This window comes from Galeopterus variegatus, unplaced genomic scaffold, assembly GCF_000696425.1.
Source record: "Galeopterus variegatus unplaced genomic scaffold, G_variegatus-3.0.2 Scaffold1352, whole genome shotgun sequence".
NCBI lineage: Eukaryota > Metazoa > Chordata > Mammalia > Dermoptera > Cynocephalidae > Galeopterus > Galeopterus variegatus.
Genome location: NW_007727463.1, coordinates 110,439 through 133,569, shown reverse-complemented (window position 1 = coordinate 133,569; position 23,131 = coordinate 110,439).

The window sequence follows — 23,131 nt, the reverse complement described above, 5'->3', positions numbered from 1 at the left end:
AAATCCTAACCATCCAAATGATACAAATTTAAATTTCCTATGGAGTAAAGGTCAGTAATGTTCTATTCGCTGGGGACAATCTCAGCATAGCAAGTAATCCTGCTGATTAAAATTCCCATTGAGAACTAGTTATTTGTCTGATTGGAAAACTAAATAGGTCCTTAATCACCTAGATAAGTTGACATCACTGGGACATCATAAACTGTCTAACAGATGAATAACGCTTCTCAAATATCAACTTCATTTTAGAAGTGAAAAAGAAAAAAACAGGGCTGCATTTGACAGCAGCTATTTATAGTTCTGTGATGTAAGGCCTCCAGTTTCCTATAATTCTCATTGTTCTCTAAAAATAAAGACCCATTTAACTGAGAAGGATTGACAAGTGATCTTGTGATGTATTCGTGTAATTGTCCAATGTGTAAAACTAGGGGGAGTACCATCACATCGTGTCGACACTGCTGGAAACCTGGCTTGAGGGGGCACTGCCTTTGTCCACTGTTGATACCTGTTTGCACACTAGTACTGTCGAGAAAATAACACTCTTGGGGTTGGTTTATGTTTTTACAACGAAAAACATAAGCCTTTTTATAAGGTAAGACACAGCCAGCATATTTAGTTGGTGACAAGTGACAGACCTCATGAGGTAGACCAGCATGGAGATGATTCAGTTCCCCTCCCCCACTCTTAAGGCTGTTATTTTTCAACTGTGGGAGTTTTGTGTCTGTGTCACCTGCGTTTAGCTAGGACCTTCATAAGAAGTCACAGGCTACATTATCCTGAATTAAAAATAACCCAAGATGCACCATTTCAACTAAAGGCCAACAGAATGAGGCAAAGAGGTCGCCTGACATCCTTGTTAACATTTGTAATATTAGATTTTACTTGACAGTCACCACTCATAGTTTACTTTATTTTTCTTTTCAATTTTAATTTTGTTGTTTCTTTAATGTTGTTTCTTTTTCTTTTAAAGCAGAAGAAGCCATAAAAAAAATAAAGGTTAAGAAAAGACACACATGCAGATTGGGTGTACTTCCGGTCTAACTTTGACATTACACAAGGAAGTCCCTGTCTTTCCAGCCTCTGTCAGTGTGTGGGGGGAGCTCCAGGGAGCCAGGGACTGTGACTGCATTCAGAAAGGCACTGGGAGTCCTCGATGGAGACCTTCTTATCTTGCTGCCGAAGGGCTGATGGAGAATTAGAGATTTCCCACAATCTGTAAACCCTGATATTTCATCTTGAATCTCTTTTTCAACGTGAATTCTGTCAGATGCTCTGAGAAGACACCCAAATACAGTCTGAGTTGCAATCCAGGGTCTAAAACTGCTCAAGAGAAGGGCTTTCTTTTCAGGAGTATGACAGTGAATGTAGTCTGAGCTTTTAGCTTTTCACATGAAATTATAATAAATTGTGCATGAAGGTGAAACACTGAAGAAGATGTGGTCTTATTAAATTGAATTTAGTGGGTGGTTAATCCTGATGACACTGAAATATTACTCTTTCTGAAGTAGGCACATTGGTGCCAGCAAAGTCCTTGATGCATCTGGCATAGAACTGTGACATTTAGTTATTAGGCTGGAGTGAAGGGTCTTGAATAGAGCTAAAGGAGCAAGGGCTGAATGCTTCAGTGGTTTCACTTCTCATGCATTTGTGTCTGATTACAATTAAGAGCTTTATAGATATCCTAAATAGTAAATATGTAGTCAAATGGACTTAGAAGACTTAATGGTCAGATAAGAAAGTTTGGGATATATTTTTAAATGTCTAAATCTCACATTTGCAGTTATCAGAATGCAGTCATATATTGTATGTGAAAATGAGTTTATTGTGTATTTCAGATAAATAACTGAAGTATGTGACAAAGGAGGGAAATTTCAAATATAGATTTATTTTCAAAATGGACGAATGTTCTAGCAAGCAATGAACAAAGACTAGCTCATAGACGGAAAGCTTGATAAAAGTTTGTGTACAAATAGAATAATAATAAAAATTGGGGAAAAGAATCTTTAAACATTTTTGCTGAGCCAATGTACAATTTCACACTACTAAGCACCGATAAGGCTGGTGAATCTTTGGAAGGGGAATAGGGCTTTTTCTCATCATTCATATAGAATTAGCTACAGATGGTTGTGTCTTGGGTGATCATCTGAATTCTAACCCCAATTCCATAATATCCTCTTTCAAGGTCTTGATATTATGAAGTTATTTTACTTTAGTACTAAATGGTTTTTCATCAGTGAGTGTTCACATTTTAGAGAGAGAGAGAAAAAAAATCAAAACCAATTTATCTGCCTGGTGGCCATAAGTGCTTTGCATCATGATTTGCTTTGCTGACACTAATGATGGCTCTGTGTGGGTGACAGACCATGTCATACAGTCTTTGCCTCAAATCCTACTCAGGCTGCACAGGGGTCATACAAGGACAACAGGAATCACACTAGTGAATTATTTTCTAGAAGGATCCATATGGGATTTTACTTATTTAGATTTCATTTGGAGATACGTCCAGTTTTGAAGTGATAGTCCCTTGTAAGACATCAATATAGATAAGCAAAACAATAATGATCTAATCCTGTCTTTAGAGATTTGTCAGATGTATCCTATTTTTCTATCATGCTTTGTGATTTCCTACATTTATTCTGGGAGAGTTAGAAAAATCGTATCTCATACCCAACATAAAAAATACCCAACAATATTAATTGGATATATTTGGCTAAATTTTCTGTACATATAGGAGAACTAAAATTTTGAATATTTAATAGTGATGTTTAAAAATCTTTGCCAAGGTCAGTATTTCAAAAGCATTGATTCTTTATGTCAGGGATGCCGTCCCTGCCAACCCTATCTGAAGTTGCAAACCACCTCCAACTTTCCGAGAACACTTTCTTTGCTGTATTTTTTCTCTTAGCTTTTGTGACTATCTAGCATATTAAATGTCTTACCCTATTTCTTTCTGTTTCTCTCTATCAGGATCTAAACTCCATGAGGACAGGGATTTTTGTTTGTTTTGCTCACTATTGTGTCAGCATTACCTATGTACCTAGCACATATTGGCACTGAATATTTGTTGAATGAATAAATAAATGAATTTCAAGAGATCCTGCATTCATAAATTCATTCATTCATTCATCTAACAGGCATTCTTTAAGCAGGCCCTGTGTGCCTGTGCTTCACAGATGTACCTATCTTAGTTTTTTAGTTTTTAGTTAACACATTACTATATATTCAATTCGAAGCATCCAAGGAGTCGATGATTTTCAGTATCTGCTGATATACTATCGAACAACTGACTGTATTCAACAGATCTCTATTGATTTGTAAGAATTAACACACATGAAAAACATGTCTACAGGTCTATTTTGAATGCTAAGACTATCTAGTATCACTCAAAGTGATTCAGAGAATGAGAAAGAACCAAAGAAAAGAGAAATCTTCAAATCTTACTAATCATGACATACTTAGCTAAATTAGTTCATGTTTTCTGTCACTTGCCAATTTGGAGAGGTTGTTATGGGGTTATTGGAGGCACATGTCTGGGCTTGAAGGCTGGCTCTGCCATTTACCAACTGTATCACTTTAAGCATGTTCCTTAGGCTTTTTGTATCTTAGCATCCACATCTGCAAAGTCAGGCTGCTGTGAGGATGAAATGAGAGATAATACATATAAAGTGCTTAGAACAGTGCCTGACACAGGGTATATGCTCACTGCTGTTGGTGTACGCTCTGCCTTGCTCCAAACAGTTTCTATACTTTGCTTGTTTTTGTATGAGGGGTCTTCAAAAAGTTCATGGAAAGATTCATGTTATCTTGTAATTCCATTTTTCCATGAACTTTTTGAAATACCCTTGTATTTTGTTTCTTTGTATTTGGAAATAATGTCTATAATATTTTCCTCACATGGGAAGTAGGTGGCAAACTAAATAGAAAACACATTCAATGTAGTAGTGCTCTTTTCCAAATGCTCTATATTTGGTTGTTAAAAATTAAGTACTGTGGGGGCCGGCCCGGTGGCGCACTGGAGAGTGCGCTGCTTGGGAGCGCAGTGGCGCTCCCGCTGAGGGTTCGGATCCCATGTGGAGACCGGTTCCCGCTCACTGGCTGAGCGCAGTGCGGGCGCAACACCGAGGGTTGCGATCCCGTTGCTGGTCCCCGGTACGGGAGCGACACCGAGGGTTGCGGTCCCGTTACCGGTCAGTAAAAAAAAAAGACAAAAAGGAAAAAAAAAAAAAAGTACTGTGTCATTCACACTGTAATATTTTTGCCTTATTGGAGAAAGGGAAACAATGATCATCATGTCTAATTATTTTAGCCCAGGGTTGCTTTCGCTTTCTAGGGGAGCCAGGGATTATGAGCACTGTGTAGATGGTATTCCAGAAAGGAAAAATAAAGAATAGAGGTTTGTAAATTCAAAAAAGAATTTGGGGGGGAAGGTGGATTTTGCACCAAATGGCTTAATCTTTCTTGAAGTCTTAATTTTCTCATCTGTATATTAGCCATAAAAAAATCTCTCTCACAGTCCTGGTAGGAAAAGACATAAGTTCAATTACTTTGTGCTGTGCCTGGTACATAGCCAAGGCACCATAAATTGTTGTTGCTATAGTGATGGGGAATACCAGCACCTACCTTAACAGATTTAGGGACTAAATGAGATATCTAAAGCACCTAGCACATAGTACCTGTTTTTAAAGCTGACCTGCTTGCTCCTTGGCTTTCCTGGGAATTGGTGTAATTCTCATACATCTTTGGAGAGTAATTTCCACTGTCTGCTTCCTTTTCTCCTCTCCAGCAGCATCTCCTCTCTCAGGCTCTGTGAGTGATGCTCACACAGTGCATCTACCCACATCTCTTGCTTCGTGCTCGTAAAATGCAAGATTCAGAGGAGGGTGGCAAGACGGGCCACTTAGTGAATGCCACACATTTCATCTTTTTGAGCTTTTCCACAGAAAACATACCCACCTACACCCCTCTCTTCTTCCCAAAGAGGATTACTCAGTATTTACAATCACAGAATTTGAATGCTGAATAGAGTTTAGTCCAGAAGTAGAAAACTGAAGTCCTGAGGGCCAATGTAGCCCAGAGGTGTTTTGTTTCACCTGCCCAGGGTTGGTGCAAGTGGCGTTTAAATTTTTTGAATTTGTTGTTATTATTTTAAAAAGTAAGATATTTCTAATTAAAACACACACAGAGAGACACATATTTCTGGCTACTCTGGAAAGTGGGACAATTTGGTAACACAAAACCCAGATTCCCCCAAGTGACAGTGGTCTGGAGTGGAGCAGCTGCCACTCTAGTGTCCTCTGTTTAGACTCTGTCCCCACCATTGTCCTCCTTTATTTATATTACCTGCATGGCTCCTATCTGTGCAATCACCCAGTTCTTTTTTTTTTATTTATAGATATGGGACCCGAAATCAACTGAGTGAGGCTTCATGCTGCTTACACATCACAAGATGAGTTAGCCTCTGTGTGAAGGTGAGAATTCTAGTTTCTGGACTCATGGACCACTGTTCTTTTTATCTCCTTAGCTGAAATTCATGGAAGATCATTATTCAGCTGAGGACAGCTTTTTAAGTGTTTTATGATTGCCTTTCTTGGATAGATTATGAACAAATCTACATGAATCCGCAGGTTTGGATTTTCCTCCTCAGTCCCATTTCTTCTGTCTACAGCCATACCCACTGCTCCTGTTCCCATGTCCTAAGGAACTGGCCCTGCTTGGAGGCAATATTCGGTGAATATTATGTGACTTCTTTTCATGCCACTCATCCAGGGACACAAACTCAGATGCCCATCGAAGCCAGGCAGTGAACTGAAATGTGTGTCACAGGTTAAGGTGACCTAAGACGATCAGCCCTGAAGAAAGAGCACAGCCGTCCCTCAGCTCTCTTTGACAGTTGCCATGAGAGAATCCTGGTGCTGTCTGATGCTTTTAAATTCTTATTTTCATGGAGAAGTCCCCAATCAGGATTTTATATGAAATCTTCTGGCTTTAAATTTGGCAATTAATTTGCATTTGTAGATAAGACTGTTTTGGCTAAAGAGAACAAAGGCTCAACAGTTTGTGATCCCTGCCAAGGAGAAGTCCAGGTGGAAAAATGAACAGCTGACTAATACAACGCCTGCCATTGAAGGGGCAAAGGGAGATGCACAGAAACAACACAAGCTTTGGTTTCAGACAGATAGGTTTGAACCTTAGTTCTACCACTACTCCTATGTGATGCTTCATCTCTGAGCTTCAAAACCCTCATTCAGGGGCCGGCCCGGTGGCGCACTGGATAAGTGCGCCGCTTGGGAAGCGCTGTGGCGCTCCCGCCTGAGGGTTCGGATCCCACATACAGACCGGTTCCGCTCAGGCGCGGGGGCAACGCCAAGGGTTGCAATCCCGTTGCTGGTCCCCGGTCCGGTCTGGGGGCAACACTGAGGGTTGCGATCCGTTGCCGGACACGGAAAAAGACAAAAGACAAAAAAAAAAAAAAAAAACCCTCATTCAAAAAAGATCTTTAATAAAACCTTAGGGGGTTGATGCGAGGACCAAAGAAAAAATGTAGGTACAATGCACGGCACAGAACAGATACTGAAAAGATCTCAGCTTCCTTCCTCCTCTGCTGTTATCACCTTGGTTTTAGCAGGATGGTGCCTTTGAATTTAAATCTATATACTTGTTGCTTTGTTTCTTTTTTTTTCCATCTCAGAGTACCTTGAAAATGGTGGTTGAAGACTGCTTCCCCCATGTTTGCTCCCTCAGGTCCTGGACTGAAAATGATCCTTCAGGAGGACATAAGCTGTATTGAATATTACCTGGTACAATTAGGAGGCATTTTAAACGAGGTATTATTTATGGCATTAAGACAGGAATCAGCAATTAAATACATTCAAATATGGTATTTCAAGGAAGCAGTTCATGGAGAAAAAATATGCTATATTTCCAAGCAATATTTCAGTTAAAACACATACATATCAGAACAATCGAGATATGCCAGAAAATTCAGATGTTCCACTTTATTTTTAGGCATATTTTAATACTCATGGCAAAAAGACATATTTTATAGTTTTTTCTTTCTGGAAAAATTAAGATATTCCCCTACTAGATTTGGATAAACTTTGAGAGAGATTTAAATGCCTGATTGAATAATGTCAGCTGTAAGACAGAGGGATGGCAGAAGAAATACCCTCCTCTTCCCTGATGTCACCTCTGGTGGCCAAGAGGCATGGGGAGTGAGATGAAGTAACTGTAGACAGAATTATGAAATTTAGAGCTTCTGCTTATTGACTCTGTTGTCATTCATTTAGAAATTTTTTGATTTGTAACAATTTTTCAGTTGGAGAAAGAAATAAGAAAAGCCACAAAAGAAAAATGACTCAGAGATGACCAAACCAACCATACCCTATACTGAGATAGGCTGGCAGAGGTGGGGCATCCCCTCCCGCTCTATTTCCCTGTTTTTATATAATCTCTCTCCCTTTCTGTCTCTCTGACTCTCTCTCTCATCTGGTGATATGCAATGGCTTTCCATCTCTTAGTCACTGATTTGTCCTTACCAAAGGAGGGGTAATTTTAGATACATCCAATTTTGGGGGTGTGTGTGTGCGGCTAGTCTCAATTTCTCTAGGCATATCTAAGTTTTAGAGGAAACGTTCCCAAGACAAAGATAAAAAATATTTGAAAAAAATATTTTTATATATTTTCCTATAATTTTTTTCACAGCTTAGAAGTGGTCTAAGAGTTATGTGATGTAGCTGTTGCTAGGGAAACTTGCTTTTTAGTGAGCAGCAGTTTTCCAAAGCAGATGCATTTCCTCTCTAACTAATGAGTGTGTAAATGGTACCTCTATTGCTTCCATATTTTGGAAACAACTTGAACTATTTGCTTAGGACAGCAGACATCTGCTTTATAAAATTGAAGCAGATAAACTCTTAGTACATCTTATTTATATGCAACTTGTGCTGCCTATTTCAAAAGCACATTTGCTGTTTTGCGCTTGGTTGTTCAAAGACATTTTACACCGGTTAATGGCAGAAATAATTGCTTAGATTAAAACAAAATGTCCTGTCTGAAAGGTTTAACGATGTTTGGTTGCACTGTGCTTTTCATTCCCACAAATCTAACTGTAGAGAGGGGTACTTTCCTGACTTGGACTGGGAAGCAGGCTGGAAGTCCTGCTGCATAATAGCAAACTGAATATTGTAATGCAAAATTGGGTGGGAGCAAGGCTATTTCAGAGGCAATAACATTTCCTTCCAGTTCACCGATCCACTAATTTCTATTCACTTTAAACTGTTCTTGTACTTTTTAGAGAAAAAAGCTATTTTCTACCATTTGCACTGTTCTAATCTTTGGCTTTGAACAAAATCTGTCTGGATAACAAGGAGATATGGTCACCCTCCTGCTTTTATGGACAGCTGGCAGTGGGTCCAAACACATGCAAATAAGGAATATAGCTATTTCCATGAAAGGTGGAACCACATGCCCTCTAATTATGCTCTCTGATTTTAGGTAAAGCAGAAAGATAGATTTAAGGAATTAGGAAAGGAAAGCGCTAGAAAATGAGGGCAGCAGCTTGGATAACATAAAGGATTATCTGAGCAAAAGACAATGTTCTCCCAGTTTTTTTGTTTTTTTTATTAAGTATCTCCCTCCCTGAAAGTCTTCTAAAATTTTCTAAATTTGGTGGCTTTTTATAGTACCACTGACATAAAAGAATATTAGTCTGCTTATTAGTGTAAATTTACAAGAAGACCTCTCTTGATGTAATTATGACCTTTTTTCTTTTTGATTATTTACTTATTTTTTTTTTTGCACTTCTCGACAATGTCCTTTAAAAGGATTAAAGCTCTATTAGCACTGGATATATTATGTGAATGATTTTAGATCTCAGTTAAATTAACTTTAAGCTTTTAAAAATGATTTTTTAAAATGTAAAAATTATAGTTTTTAAATATAATATAGTTTCAAGCTGAATCAACTTTGTGGTTGTGGCATGTGTAAGGGAGAATGGCAAGGAATGCATTATTTTTCTAATATATTTTATATAAGAATTATCTGGAGAATTCTGACGTACAGAGTATGAGAGCCAAATTGCGAAACAAGTTACTTTAGATTGTAAGAAGGACTGCCTCTGTGAGTTTGGTGAGGTTGTTATCCCCTTTTCCCATGTATGCATTGAAAAGATGAATTACCTCCTAGGGAATGTGAGGTTTTTTCCTGAGTTACATATGGGAATAAAGTTTCTATTCTTGATGGGTGTTTTTTTTTTTTGAATAAATTCCAGACTCTATTTGAATTTCATCAGTTTTTCCATTAATATTCTCTTTCTGGTCCAGGACCCAATGTACAGCACCACATTGCATTCTGTCATCCTCCCCCAATCTTTTCTGGTCTATGACAGTTTCTCAATCTTTGTCCCCCCTTTTTTTAAGACCTTGACAGCCTTGAGGAATATTGGCCAGATATCAAGAAGAATGTCCCAAGTCTGGGTTTGTCTGATTTTTCATTTTTCATGATTAGGTTGGGATTACAGGTTTTTGGAATGACTACCACAGAGGCAAAGTACCCTTTCTGGCACATCATATCAGGGTTGCATGTTAACCTTCATCACTTGGTTACGGTGGTGTCTGCCAGATTTTGACACTGTAAAGTTACTATTTTCCTTTTCCCTGTTCTATTCCTTGGAGAGGGGTCTCTTACATCTAGCCAGCACTCAAGAGTGTGGGGTGAAAATTAAACTCTACTTCCTGAAAAAGGGGTGTCTATTTATACTACTTGGAATTCTTTTGTAAGGAAGATTTGTCTCTTCTATCCAATTTATTTGTTTATGCAATAATTTATTTATATCAATATAAATTCATGTATATTTATTTTATACTTTGGGTATAAGCCAATTCTGCTTTGTTTTGTTGCTCAAAATGTTCCACCTTTGGTAATTGGGAGCTCTTTCAGGATGGATTCTGTGCCCCTTTGCCATATCCCCATTCTTTTATTTTTTATCACTTACTTACTTTCTGATACTACAAGATGCTCTGCCCTAGATTCAGCTGATAGGCACTTTTAAGGGAGCTGTATTTTTATTTATGTAAAAAAGTCTGTTATAACGAGTATGAACAGTAGTAACATATGTTGATATTTTGAATGTCACAGACCATAGCAATTATGACATCATTTTCTTATTTTTAGCTCATTATTTCTTACTTGGAATGGATATTTGATGATGTTATGGGTTGAATAGTGTCCTTTATCACCCCAGATCTATATGTTGAATTCCAAACCCCTAGTGCCTCAGAATGTAACTGCATTTGGAGATAAGATCTTTAAAGACATTATTAAGATTAAATGAGTCATGATGTAGACCCTTGTCTTAGCATGGGCTGCTATGACAAAATACTGTAGACTGGGTGGCTTAAATAACAGACATTTGCTTCTCACGTTTCTGGAGGCTGGGGAGTCTGAGATCAAGGTGGTAGCAAATTCAGTTCCTGGAGAAGGCCCTTCTTCTGGCTTACAGATGTCCACCTTCTTGTTGTATCCTCAATGGTGGGAAAAGACAGAGTGCTGTGGTTTCTTCTTCTTAATCCCATCGTGGGGGCCCCATCTCATGACCTCATGTAAGCCTAATTATCTCCCAAATGCCCACACTCTAAATACTGTCACATTGGGGGTTAAGTCTTCCACATGAGTTTTTGGGGAACCCAAACATTCAGTCCATAACAGCCTTAATCCAATATGACTGGTGTTCTTATAAGAAGAGGAGATTAGGACACAGACATACAGAGACTGAGGGGTGATCATGTCAGGTAAGGGAACAGAAAGGAGAGAGGCCTCAGAAGAAACCAAACCTGCAGTCATCTTGATCTCAGACTTCCAGCCTCCACAACTGTGGGAAAATAAATTTCTGTTGTTTAAGCCATCTGTGATACTTTGTTATGGCAGCCCTAGCAAACGAATTCAAATTTTCTTTAGATAGGCATACTCAGTCTCTAAGATATTAGCAGTCTCAAGTGAGAGGAAAGCATTAATGAAATAATAGTGGGAAAAAAGTATAGGGAGTGTGAAGTCATCAAACAAGGGGTTCTTATCCAATCTGGGTTAGTATGGGGAGAGGGTGGGAAGAGAAGGGGTGAGCACGTAAGTTTTTCCTGACGAAATGACATCTGAGCTAAGAAACCAGAAGGCCAGAGCGTAGATGGCAAAGGCAGACTAGCTAAGGTGAGCCTGGCAAGGTAGATAAGCATGTTCCAAAACGAGGATCTTGTGTTCTCAGTAACCTGCTTTTTTCAGCTGGTGTTTTTTTTTTTTTTTTTGTCTTTTTTGTCTTTTTTCCGTGTCCGGCAACGGATCGCAAACCTCAGTGTTGCCCCAGTACCGGACCGGGGACCGGCAACGGGATCGCAAGCCTCGGTGTTGCTCCCGCGCCTCGCTCAGCCAGTGAGCGGGAGCCGGTCTGTATGTGGGATCCGAACCCTCGGACGGGAGCGCCGCCGCGCTTCCCAAGCGGCGCACTATCCAGTGCGCCACCGGGCCGGCCCCTCAGCTGGTGTTTTGATTCACATGTCATACCATGCTCTTCAAATCGTAGGTGTTCTGGAGTGTACCATTGCCAGGGCAATCCAATACGACTGAAACTTCTTGGGCCTGAGCATCAATCTGAAAGAATTCTTTTATTTGTGTAAGCTTCTATAAAATTTTTACTTAAACAGTGGGTTCTAACCAGAAAAAGTCTGAAAACCACTGTTCTACAACATAATTTTTAGTGATATGTACTCATCCATTATGCGGATGTGTCTTACTGCATTTAACCAACCCCTCATAGCTAAACATTTGGGTTGTTTTTAATGTTTCAGTAATAAACAACTATGATGAGCTTCCCTTTTTAGAACTTTTTGTGCGTATAACTAAATTGTGCAATATAACTGATTCTTTCCTCAGAATTCCTTAGGATTCTTTTCATGTGCAACTGACTCTGTTCCTAGGAGAGGAATAGCTGGGTTAAAGGTATATTAGTTATAATGCTACATAATAAATCACTCTAAAATTGATTGGCTTAAACCCAAAATAATTCTTTTTATTGGGTCAGGGATTCAGGAATGTCTAGGTAGGGCAAGGTTGCTCTCAGATGTTGGCTGGAGCTGTCGTCACTGGAAGGAGTGACCAAGTCTGAGGGATCCATTCCATGGCAGCTCATGCACATGGCTGGTAAGTGGGTGCTGGCTGTGGGTGGGAAGCCTCTCTTCTTCTCCACATGGGTCTCTCTTTCTTTCCACAGGGCTGCCTGTGTGTCCTCACACATGGCAACTAACTTCCCCTCAACACACATTCCGGGTCACAAGACAATGCAAAGGAAATCACACATTGTCACTTCTGTTATAGTCTGTCATATTCTGGTCACTGTGGAAGACAGAATAATGATCCCTCAAAGCTGTCTACATCCTAAATCATGGAACCTATGAATACATTATCTTCTATGGCAAAGGGCATATGTAGATGTGATCACATTAAGATTTTGAGATGGGGAGAGTATCCTGGATTAGCCAGGTGGGTCCAGTGTAATCATAGAGGTCCTATTAAGTAAAAGATGGAGCAGGAGAATTAGACTCAGAGAAAGAGATGTGACCACAGAGGCAGATGTCAGAGTGATGTGATTATTGGCCGAAAGGAGGCCATGAGTCAAGGAATGCAGACAGCCTCTAAATGTTGGAAAAGTCAAGGAAACAGATTCTTCCTTAGACAATTCAGAGAAAATGCACCCTTGTTTACACTTTGATCTTAGCTCAGTAAGACCCATTTTGAATTCATGACCTGTAGAACTCAAAGAGAATAAATTTGTTTTGTTTTAAGCCACTAAGCTTGTGGTAATTGGTTACAGCAGCAACAGGATGCTAATGTGGTCACATAGCCATAATGCGTTGTAGGAGGGAACTATACAAAGGAGTGAATACCAGGAGGCAAGGGTCACTTGGAGCAGTTCTGGGTGCTGTTCACCACACAGGGTATGCCTTCTTCTAAGGTTTTGACATCTGTATCAAAATACTAGGTTCTGTAATTGTCTAGATATCTTTTCTCCCGACATAGTGAGAGGGTGGGTAGACCATGGGAGGTCTACAGCTAGCAATATATCCCTATGTTTCTTGAGGCCATTTTCTTTTCCCACAACAGTCTATTCTGATCCCCTTCAGTAAAGGTAAATTCCCAGTTGCAATCTCAGAAATACATGTTTATGTAACAGAATTTAAGAACCATGTCAGACTTTAAAGCCAAGAAATTCCTAAATATATCTGAATTTTCTGTTTTCTTTAAATATTATTCTGAGATTCATCTCTCAACCAGGTGAAAATTTATATACTGTTCTAAAAAGAGAAGCTTGAAATAAAGACACGTGTGTGTTTAAGAGGAAACAAGTGATTTTCATAGCAGCTAGGGTGAGATTATTCTTGCAGAAGGCAAAGTCTCTGCTGGGGAAAATTAAAAAATGCTTATCACTGGTTCCCTGTTGATCATGTCTAGTATCTGAATGTGTTTTCGTAGTGCTGACATCACAGTCTTAGGCCACAGTGAATGAGGAAAGACTTATTTTCTTATAGAGTATCTACTGCCCAACAGAGAAATGCTGAGCAAGGTTCTTTCTCATTTTCGAAGTTATTTTTTTTCTCTGAAAAATATAAAATGCTTTAAAAATTAATTAAACCAAAAAAAGAGATATGCTAGTAAGCAGATGTTATTTCAAGCAAGGAACTCGAGAGCCATCAGTATGATTTTCCAGGGTTTTTCTACTAAACTCAAAGAATTTCTCAGTCGAAGGGATTTAGAGACCACTTATTTTATGAATGAGGAATCTAAGGCCTAGAGGCTTGATCTGCCATCAGAACTCATGATATGTGAGTATAGACCAAGTACTAGACTAAGAAATAATATAATTTATTTATCATTCAAGTGGCTTTGGGGTTTCTCTTTACTCTTTATATTTTCCCTCCTCCCTTGTATCAGACAGAAATCTTTCAACTAAAAATCTTGGAAAACATAATCCAAACTCATTTAAGCCAAGAGGGTGTTTATTGAATAATGTAACTTAAAATTCATAGATAGAATTGACTCCAGCAAGGTTTGACTGAGGTACTCAAGTGTCTTCTCCAGGGCCTGATTTCTCTCTCCATTGGTTGATTCTACTTTCTCTGTGTCAGAGCTGCCTTCAAATACACTCTGCCTATGGTGCCATTAGCCTCCCATTCTCCAGTGCACGTCCAATAGGAGAGTGTGCTTGCCTCCTCCCATCTGCCCAGCAAGTCACCTTGCATCACGTTGATTTGATTGGGTCATGTGCTTATTACTAAGCCAATTATGTTGGCCAGGATGTTGCACTACTCTGATTTATAAGAAACGAGCTACATGCCATACCCCTGTAGTCATGGGTGGAGGCTACCATTCTTGGGTCACAGGGACAGAGAGTTGAGGAAAATTATGGGTATTGTTAACAAAAGGAGAATGAATACTGGCTGGCCAATAAGTTGCAAGTGTTTTTCTGTATTCCCTTTTAAAATTTCTTTCTTTTCATTTCATTTATTGAGCATCTACTATGTGCCAGGTATTCTATTTGGATAAAACAGACAAGGTCTCTCTGTTAGTCTGTTTTGTGCTGCTATAACAAGACACCTGAGACTGGGTAATTTATAAAGACAGGAATTTACTCTCTTACAGTTCTGGAGGCTGAAGAGTCCAAGATCAAGGCACAAGCAGGTTTGATCTCTGGTTCTAAGATGGTATCTCATTGCTGCATCCTCTGGAAAAGAGAAAAATTGTGTCTTCACATGGTGGAAGAGCAGAAGACAGAGCAAACCCTTTCTATAGTGGCATTAATCCATTCATGACTTACTTCCGAACATTGTTGCATTGGGGATTAAATTGCCAGCACATTAATTTTGAGGAACACATTCAATCCTAGCAGTCTCCAACACATGGAATTTGTAATCTGAGGGAGGGAGTGGGTATGTGTAGAAATAATCATTAAAACAAATAATCCCGCAATTGGGTTAAGTAAAAAACAAAAAGGTTAGTGATTATCTATTAAAGATATATGCTGGAATATTTACAGATAAAATGATATAATGTCTGCAATGTTTTCTTCAAAGTAGTCTGGGTATGTGGGAGTCAGGTGAGGAAGTAGGCAGGGCTATGGATGAAATAATATTGGGCATGGGTAGATTATTAATGAAGCTGGTTGACGGGTGTGTGGGGATCCATTATATATTCTCTCTACTTCTGCATATGTTTGAAATTTTCTACAATAACAAGTTGAAGAAAGCAATCCTACAAACTAATATGTTATTGGATAAGTGCCATGAAGGGCAGAAACATACATATGAAGATACTTCAAAAAATTAATGGAAAGATTTGTAATATCTTTCAATTCTATTTCTCCACAAACATTTTAAGTACCCTTGTATATGTAATGTACAGGAGGTCCCAACCAAGTTTCAATGGTCAGGGAAGAGTTTCCAAGGAAGAGATGTGTTTCTTACAATCTGAAGGATGGACTAGTATCGTGATTAATAGGAGGGCAGATACCAGGAGTATGGTAAGGGATGCACTGGGCATGCTCAATCCCTTCTTGCAAACACTCCCAATCAAATAAGATGCTCCTTGTCCTAGGATGGAGGGGTGAGTCAGAGTGGGGCGAAGGGCCTTGAATATCACTATGGGAGTTTCTCACAATGGATGCATGAGGAGTAGGGGGATTACTGTTCCCTTCTTAACAAGTAGGAGTCACTTAGGTTAATGGGGGTGAGGGGTGATGGGAAGAGCTCAGGGTAGATGGGACAGAATGTGTGAAGCCCCTGTGTAGTGCTGGGGTATATTTTGGTCACCACCCTCAAGTTGTCTATGGTCTATGTGGGAGACAAACACAGAAAGAGCCAACAGCAATGAACAAGACACACTTAAATACTGATAAAGAGGAGTAAGTGAAATATAGGTTGACATTAAAGAGGAAGTCAAGGTGAATCCCGAGGAGGACAGGAGAGGCAGAAGGAGGGGGAAGAGAGGTGAAGGGAGGATTAGGAAGGGCTTCCTGGATGAGTAGTTAGTTAACTGGTCCTTAAGGGTGGGTAGAATTCCTATAAGGGGAGGCGGCAGGGAAGGGCACTTCAGGCACAGGAACTGCACGGTGCCTCTCCTGGCCTATTTTTATTAGTGTTTTCACTCGTATAGTTGTTCCAGCTTCTGGGGGACAAGATGCTCCTCCCATCACCTGTTGGGGTTCAGTGAAGCCTCAGAATAAAGACCCCACACTCAGAGCCCTTCCTCTCTGTCCTCCCACTGTCCCACACAGTGTGATCCTATCCTCAGCCTCCTGATACTGTTTAAATGGCTTGTGTGGGAGGATGGCTACGAACAAGTCAGGATGTGAAGCACATAATTATGATGGTTTTATTAGTGGTTTGAGGTCAAGATTGTAGAGAAGCAAAATTTGTCTCAGTGGAATGGAATACACTTAAGAGTGAGTGGCAAAAGAGTTTTCATTGTGTGCTGCGACTGTCACATGTAATGACATTTTCTTCCTTTTCTCTTCCCCCTACTTTCTTTTAAAGAAACCAGCTTGAGAGAATGCCTCTTTAGAAGTGGGAAGAGTCGTGGGAGAGAAAGTTTCTCTCTCTGAAGCACATGTGACAAGTCTTTATCTGATGTCTTTTGTATAAATAGTGGGATTCCCACTTAAGACTCTGTTCTTAAATAAAACAGTAGATTGAAAGCATGGATTCAAGAATTCATCAGAGAGCTATCTATGTTTAATATTTCTTGCCCTAAATTAATTTATATATAGTAAAAGCACAGGTGAGGTCTTGCCACAGTCAGTATTTTTGAACCTTTTAGCATTTACAGTCCTGGTTTACAAGAGGGCAGTTTTAAGGGATGCATACCTATTAGGGGAAAGAAGAGGCAGCCTTTTGTCGGAATACCAAAAAGTTTTATTGACAGGCTGTTTTGACCATAGCAGATAATTTGCAAGAGCCTTTCAGGTCTCTTGTTAACCTTCCTTTAGGTTTATGGCTACTCAGCAGACTTTAAAAAGACACCCTCCTCTAGCTGCAAGCAGCCTCAGGGCGGTTGGGTACAGCTTGGTGGGCAGAGCACCAGCTGGGTTTTAGTCCCTACTTTGTTCCTGGGCCGGGGGCCTTCCTTTAGTGACCAACCTGCAAATCTGTGACAACAGGTGATTAACTATTCTGGTTTGGGTTGTTGAATTTCCTTATTTTTGCCAAACTTGTTTCCACTGAAACTTGAGGGTCAATAATGATATCAACTTGTTTGATTTCTCAGAAATACATCAAGAAGTTTTCTTGGCCAAAAGATATTCATTTTCATTAGAAGCATTTTTTTTTCATCTGATTTCCCAAATCACTTCTTTTCAGCTCAGAACATCACTACTCTTCCTCTTTTTGTTTTAAGCCACATTTGTGTAGTGAACCTCGCTGCTCCTAAGTCTCCTCTGGAAATTCTAGTTTATTCATTCCCATCCTGGTTAGAGGTGTTCCCTGGGAAGGGTCAAGGAGAGGAATTTTTGATTTAGTCACTTTAGAAATGGGTCATATCCCTAAAACTAACGAACTCCTGTACATTTTAAATTAAGAGATTCTGAGACTATTAAAGAGACAATACAGATTCCATGAAGATATTATTTATATATTTATTGATTTGTTCATCCATTTATCCAGTGCTGAGTGCTGAGCTAGGTGCTGTGGGGAAAACAAAGATGAATAAGACATTGTTTATGTCCTTGAGGTTCTTACAGTTTGATGACACAGTTAGACAAAAATAAGCATTTTATGATACAGTGTACAGTGGGTCTAATAAGCAAGTTATGGGTGCAACAGCAGTTCAGATAAGAGAGAGATTCCTTAGCTTAGTAGGATTTGAGAAAGCTTGAGGGAAGCAACTTTTGAGCTAAGGATGAAAAATGGAGCAGATGACAATAGGGTGGGGAGAGAATAACAGGCCAGTAGTGTGGCAAAGCACAGACAGTGTTGAGTGGTGGGGGGGAGGATGTGTTCTGATTTGATTGAGCATAGGTTATAAGGATAATAATAATGAAAGCAATTATTTACTCAGTAACTACTATGTGCATACATTGCTTCTAATGTACACAATCCTATAAGATAGGCATCATTATTCCCTTTAGAGATGAAAATATTTCCATCTCAGAGAAGTCACATAACTTTCCCATAGTTAATTAGCTAAATGGTGTTGTTGGGAGTCAGATGCAGATCTGTGTGACTCAAGAGTTTATGTTCTTTCTACTGTACTACAGTCCTCAACTTGAGTATGTTGAGGGGAAAATGAGAAATTATATTTGGGGGCCAAATTAAGAAGCTCAAGCTTCATGCAGTAGATTGTGTAGGAGTAGAGACAGGAGGAAGTTCAGACAAGGGATATATTTCAAGGATGGTTTTACTCTTTCAATTGAATTCTCTACCCCATGTTCCATGTCTAAATGATGGGCTCAGGTGAGGAAAAGGTTATGCTTTGATTGGAAAAGACTTGTTAAATAGGGTGTTTCTCTGGCAAAAGAATGCTCATAGCTAGATGACACTATAAGAAGCTCAAGCTTCATGCAGTAGATTGTGTAGGAGTAGAGACAGGAGGAAGTTCAGACAAAGGGATATATTTCAAGGATGGTTTTACTCTTTCAATTGAATTCTCTACCCCATGTTCCATGTCTAAATGATGGGCCCAGGTGAGGAAAAGATTATGCTTTGATTGGAAAAGACTTGTTAAATAGGGTGTTTCTCTGGCAAAAGAATGCTCATAGCTAGATGACACTATAAAAAAAATGATGATGATGACAATAAATAGGTGTCAGTTGTGAAATGCCAACAACAGACCAAAACATTATCTCTGATGCTCACAACTACTTGTGGCAGAGTTGTGTGATCTGTCACCTTGACGTAGCAGTTAAGTGCAGAGATGTAGAGCCAGAAAGAACTTGGCTCAAATCTTACCTCCACCCTTTTCTAGTTATTGAACTCTAGGCAGGTTATTTAATATTTATAAACCTCAAAATCCTTATCTATATGACATGACCCTATGTATAGAAAAACCCAAAGACTACCAAAAAACTCTTAGAGCTGATAAATGATTTCAGTAGAGTTGCAGGATACAAAATCAACAAGCAAAAATGAATAGAATTTTTATACTCCAATAATGAACTAGCAGAAAAAGAAACCAAGAAAGCAAGCCCATTTAAAATAGTTCCAAAAACAAAACAAAACAAAACAACAACAACAAAAACCCAGGAATCAATTTAACCAAATAGGTGAAAGATCTCTACAATGAGAACTACAAATAACTGCTGAAAGAAGTTAAAGAGGACATAAAAAGATGGAAAGACATTTCATGCTCTTGGATTGGAAGAATTAACATTGAAAATGTCCATACCACCCAAAGCAATCTACAGGTTCAATGTAATCCTCATCAAAATACCAATGATGTTCTCCACAGAAAATAGAAAATACAATCCCAACACTGATGTGAACAACAAAAGACCTCAAATAGCCAAAGCAAGCCTGAGGAAAAATAAAATAAAATAAAGCTGGAAACATGACACTCCCTGACTTCAAACTATACTACAAAGATATAGCAACCAAAACAGCATGGTACTGGCATAAAAACAGACACTCAGACCACTGGAACAAAATAGAGAACCCAGAAATCAACCCACATTCTTACAGCTAACTGATCCTTGATGAAGGCAACAAGGATATACATTGGGGCAAAGACTGCCTTTTCAATAAATGGTGCTGGGAAAACTGATATCCATATGTAGAAGAATGAAACTAGATCCATACCTCTAGCCATATACCAAAATCAACTCAAAATGGATTAGAGACTTAAATATAAGACCTGAAACTATAAACTCCCCAAACAAAATACAGGGGAAATACTTCATGTTGTAGGACTGGGTAAAGACTTTATGAATTAGACACTCAAAGAAAAAATAAACAAATGGCATTATATCAAACTAAAAAGTTTCTCTAAACAAAGGAAACAATTAACAGAGTGAAAAGACAACCTACAAAACTGGAGAAAATATTTGTAAACTATGCATCTGACAAGGGATTAATGTCCAGCATATACAAAGAACTCAAACAACAGTAAGAAAACAAGTAACCCAATAAAAAAATGGGCAAAGGAGCTGAATAGGCATTTCTCAAAGAAAGATCTACGAATGGCGACCAGACACATGAAAAAATGCTCAACATCACTCAGCGTTAGGGAAATGCAAATCAAAACCACACTGAGATATCATCTCACCCCAGTTAGACTGGCTATTATCAAAAAGATAGAGAATAATAAATGCTGGCAAGACTGTGCAGAAAGGGGAAACTTCTCCACTGTTGGTGGGACTGTAAATTAGAGCAGCCATTATGGAAAACAGTATGGAGGTTCCTCAGACAACTACAGATAATCTACTTTTTGATCCAGCCATCCCACTACTGGCTATATACCCAAAGGCAAGGAAATCATCATGTCGAAGGGATACCTGCATTCCCGTGTTTATCACAGCTCTATTTGCAATAGCCAAGAGTTGGAATCAGCCTAAATGTCCATTGACAGGTTATTAGATAAGGAAAATGTGGTATATATACTCAATGAAATACTACTTGGCCATAAAAAAGAATGAAATTATGCCACTCACAGCAATGTGGATGAACTTGGAGAAAATTATGTTAAGTGAAATAAGCCAGGCACAGAAAGAGAAATACTGTATATCTTCACTCATAAGTGGAGCTAAAGGAAGGATGGAGGGAAGGAAGGAAGGAAGGAAGGAAAAAGCAATCACAATAATTCATTGAACTTTCAATAAAAAAGAGAACAGAACTGTGGTTATTAGAGGTGGGATGAGGAGGACGGGGGTTAGTGAGAAATTGGTTAAGGGTCACAAAGATTGATTATGTTTTTTAAACATGAATATACTAATTACCCTGATTTGATCATCACATATTTACACAGATATTGATATTCAAATCTGTACCACACAAATATGTATCATCAATTATGTTTCAATAAAAAAAGCTGTCCAAAAAAGAAATCGTCATGTATAAAGTAGGTACACATGTCATAGAGTTGTTGTGGATGTTAGAGAAAATAAAGTTATAGTGCATTTTATAACAACAAAAGAGGAATAATTAGATAATAAAAATAAAATTCTACCATAGAGACAAAGGTGCTTCCAAGCACACCTAAATGGAAAACATGATAATAGCATGACAAAAATATGAGTAGTTATAGTATCAAACTTTAGCTTACCTTAATAAATATTGTTCTTTCCTTTACAAAAAGAATTATGTACCAAAATAGGCAATTGAGTATACAATTTTGAATTTAAATATATTTTAAGAATTGAGAGAATTTATATTAGTATACATAACACTAAAATATAACTCAAAATTATTGGTTGTAGGACCCCATGAAAAAATACAACTCATTCTTACTATGTGGAAATATGCTTTTATAGCCATTATATTAATGCAGTTCTGTCTGGTTTTTTAATGACAGTTTTAAATTCTTTTTGACTAAAAAAATTCAGCACATCAAAAGTAGGTCGGGCTGTGCATAGATTTCTTTTCCTAGCTTGATGTGTGCTTACATAGTAGATTGTGAATTCGGTCTTCTCAGTATGAAAAGTGTAAAATTGTGACATCTTTATCGAGCATCAGAAATATTATAAATGTATTTATTGAAAGTATTGGTGCAGTTGTTTTGAATGAAATATTCTTACAAAAGACATGTGTCTAGAAGACTTTGGCATAATTAACAGACTCTCCTAATTGAGACCCTTGCGTGAAATCCTCCCAGAGGGAAATCCTATAATTGGTGAAAGCAGGCAGGGAGTGTACAGCTTGTCACATAACTTCATCTTCCCAAAGCCTTAGCCCCTAATGCTTTAATTGATCTCATACTTTTTATCCCAGACACAGGACTTCAATTAATTAATTTTCTTATCCAGAGAAATATTTGGAATATCCTTTAGGCATATACTATTAGTATTGCCTTTAGGATGTATTTATGCTCAAAAAATCTAACTATTCCTGGAATATATTGTGAAAATCACAATTGAGGTATCAATAATGTTACCAGATTTGTAAAGCAGAAACCAAAACCAAAAAGCCCCCAAACTGGGAGAATGTTTTCTTGAAAGGGATCTTTTTAAGACATTAGGACAAAGTGCTAAACAATAAGTCCATCCTCCAAAATATTTTGTCAGTCTTTCCCTGGAGTAACCTATGCACAAGACATAGTTTCACAATTTCAGTAAATGTGTTCAGTGAACTGATTAGTTTTTCTCTGCCTTGCAATCTAAATCTGAGGAATTTGTTTCAACATAGACACATGTAAATGATACAATATCATTTGTTGCTCTTATTTTCTTAGTATTCAGATATTCCTGAGTCTTAAAAAATTTATATATCTTAATCCTAGAATTTATCCTATTTTAAAAATTTATCTCATGTAAGTAGTCATAAATTTGGATATACAAAATGTACAAAAATGGTCACTGTAACATTATTTATAACAGTAAAAATATTGGAAAAATATTAAGTAATAATAGGAGAGTACTTAATAGCATTAGACTAGACTTATAAATTGAAATATTATGCAGCCATTAAAATGGATTTTTTGAAAACTAGTTAACAACCTCAGAAAATTCTCAGCGCTTGATGTAAGGATTGTAATTAAATTTTCATACATGATATCTACCCAAATCACAAAAACATCAACATATGTAAGCATTAAAGTTATTGGAAGAGAATATGTCAAAATATAATGGCCTATTTTGGGGCAATGGAATTTTGGGTGATTTGTTTTCTTTCTTGTCCACTCATTCATTCATTTAATAAGTCTTTACTGAGAACCTAACATGTGATAGGTGCTATATCAGAGCTGCACATTCAATGGGGAGCAAAAATGAAATGGCTTCTGTCATCATCATGCTCCCAATTTAGTGGAGAAGGCATATATTAATGAAAAAACACACAAATAAATGTAAAATTACAGCTGTGATAATTGCTAAGAAGAAAGGTGATATGAGAATATGCAATAGGGAACCTAGAATAATTTGTGATTTAGTTCACTGAGGAACTGACACAGAATC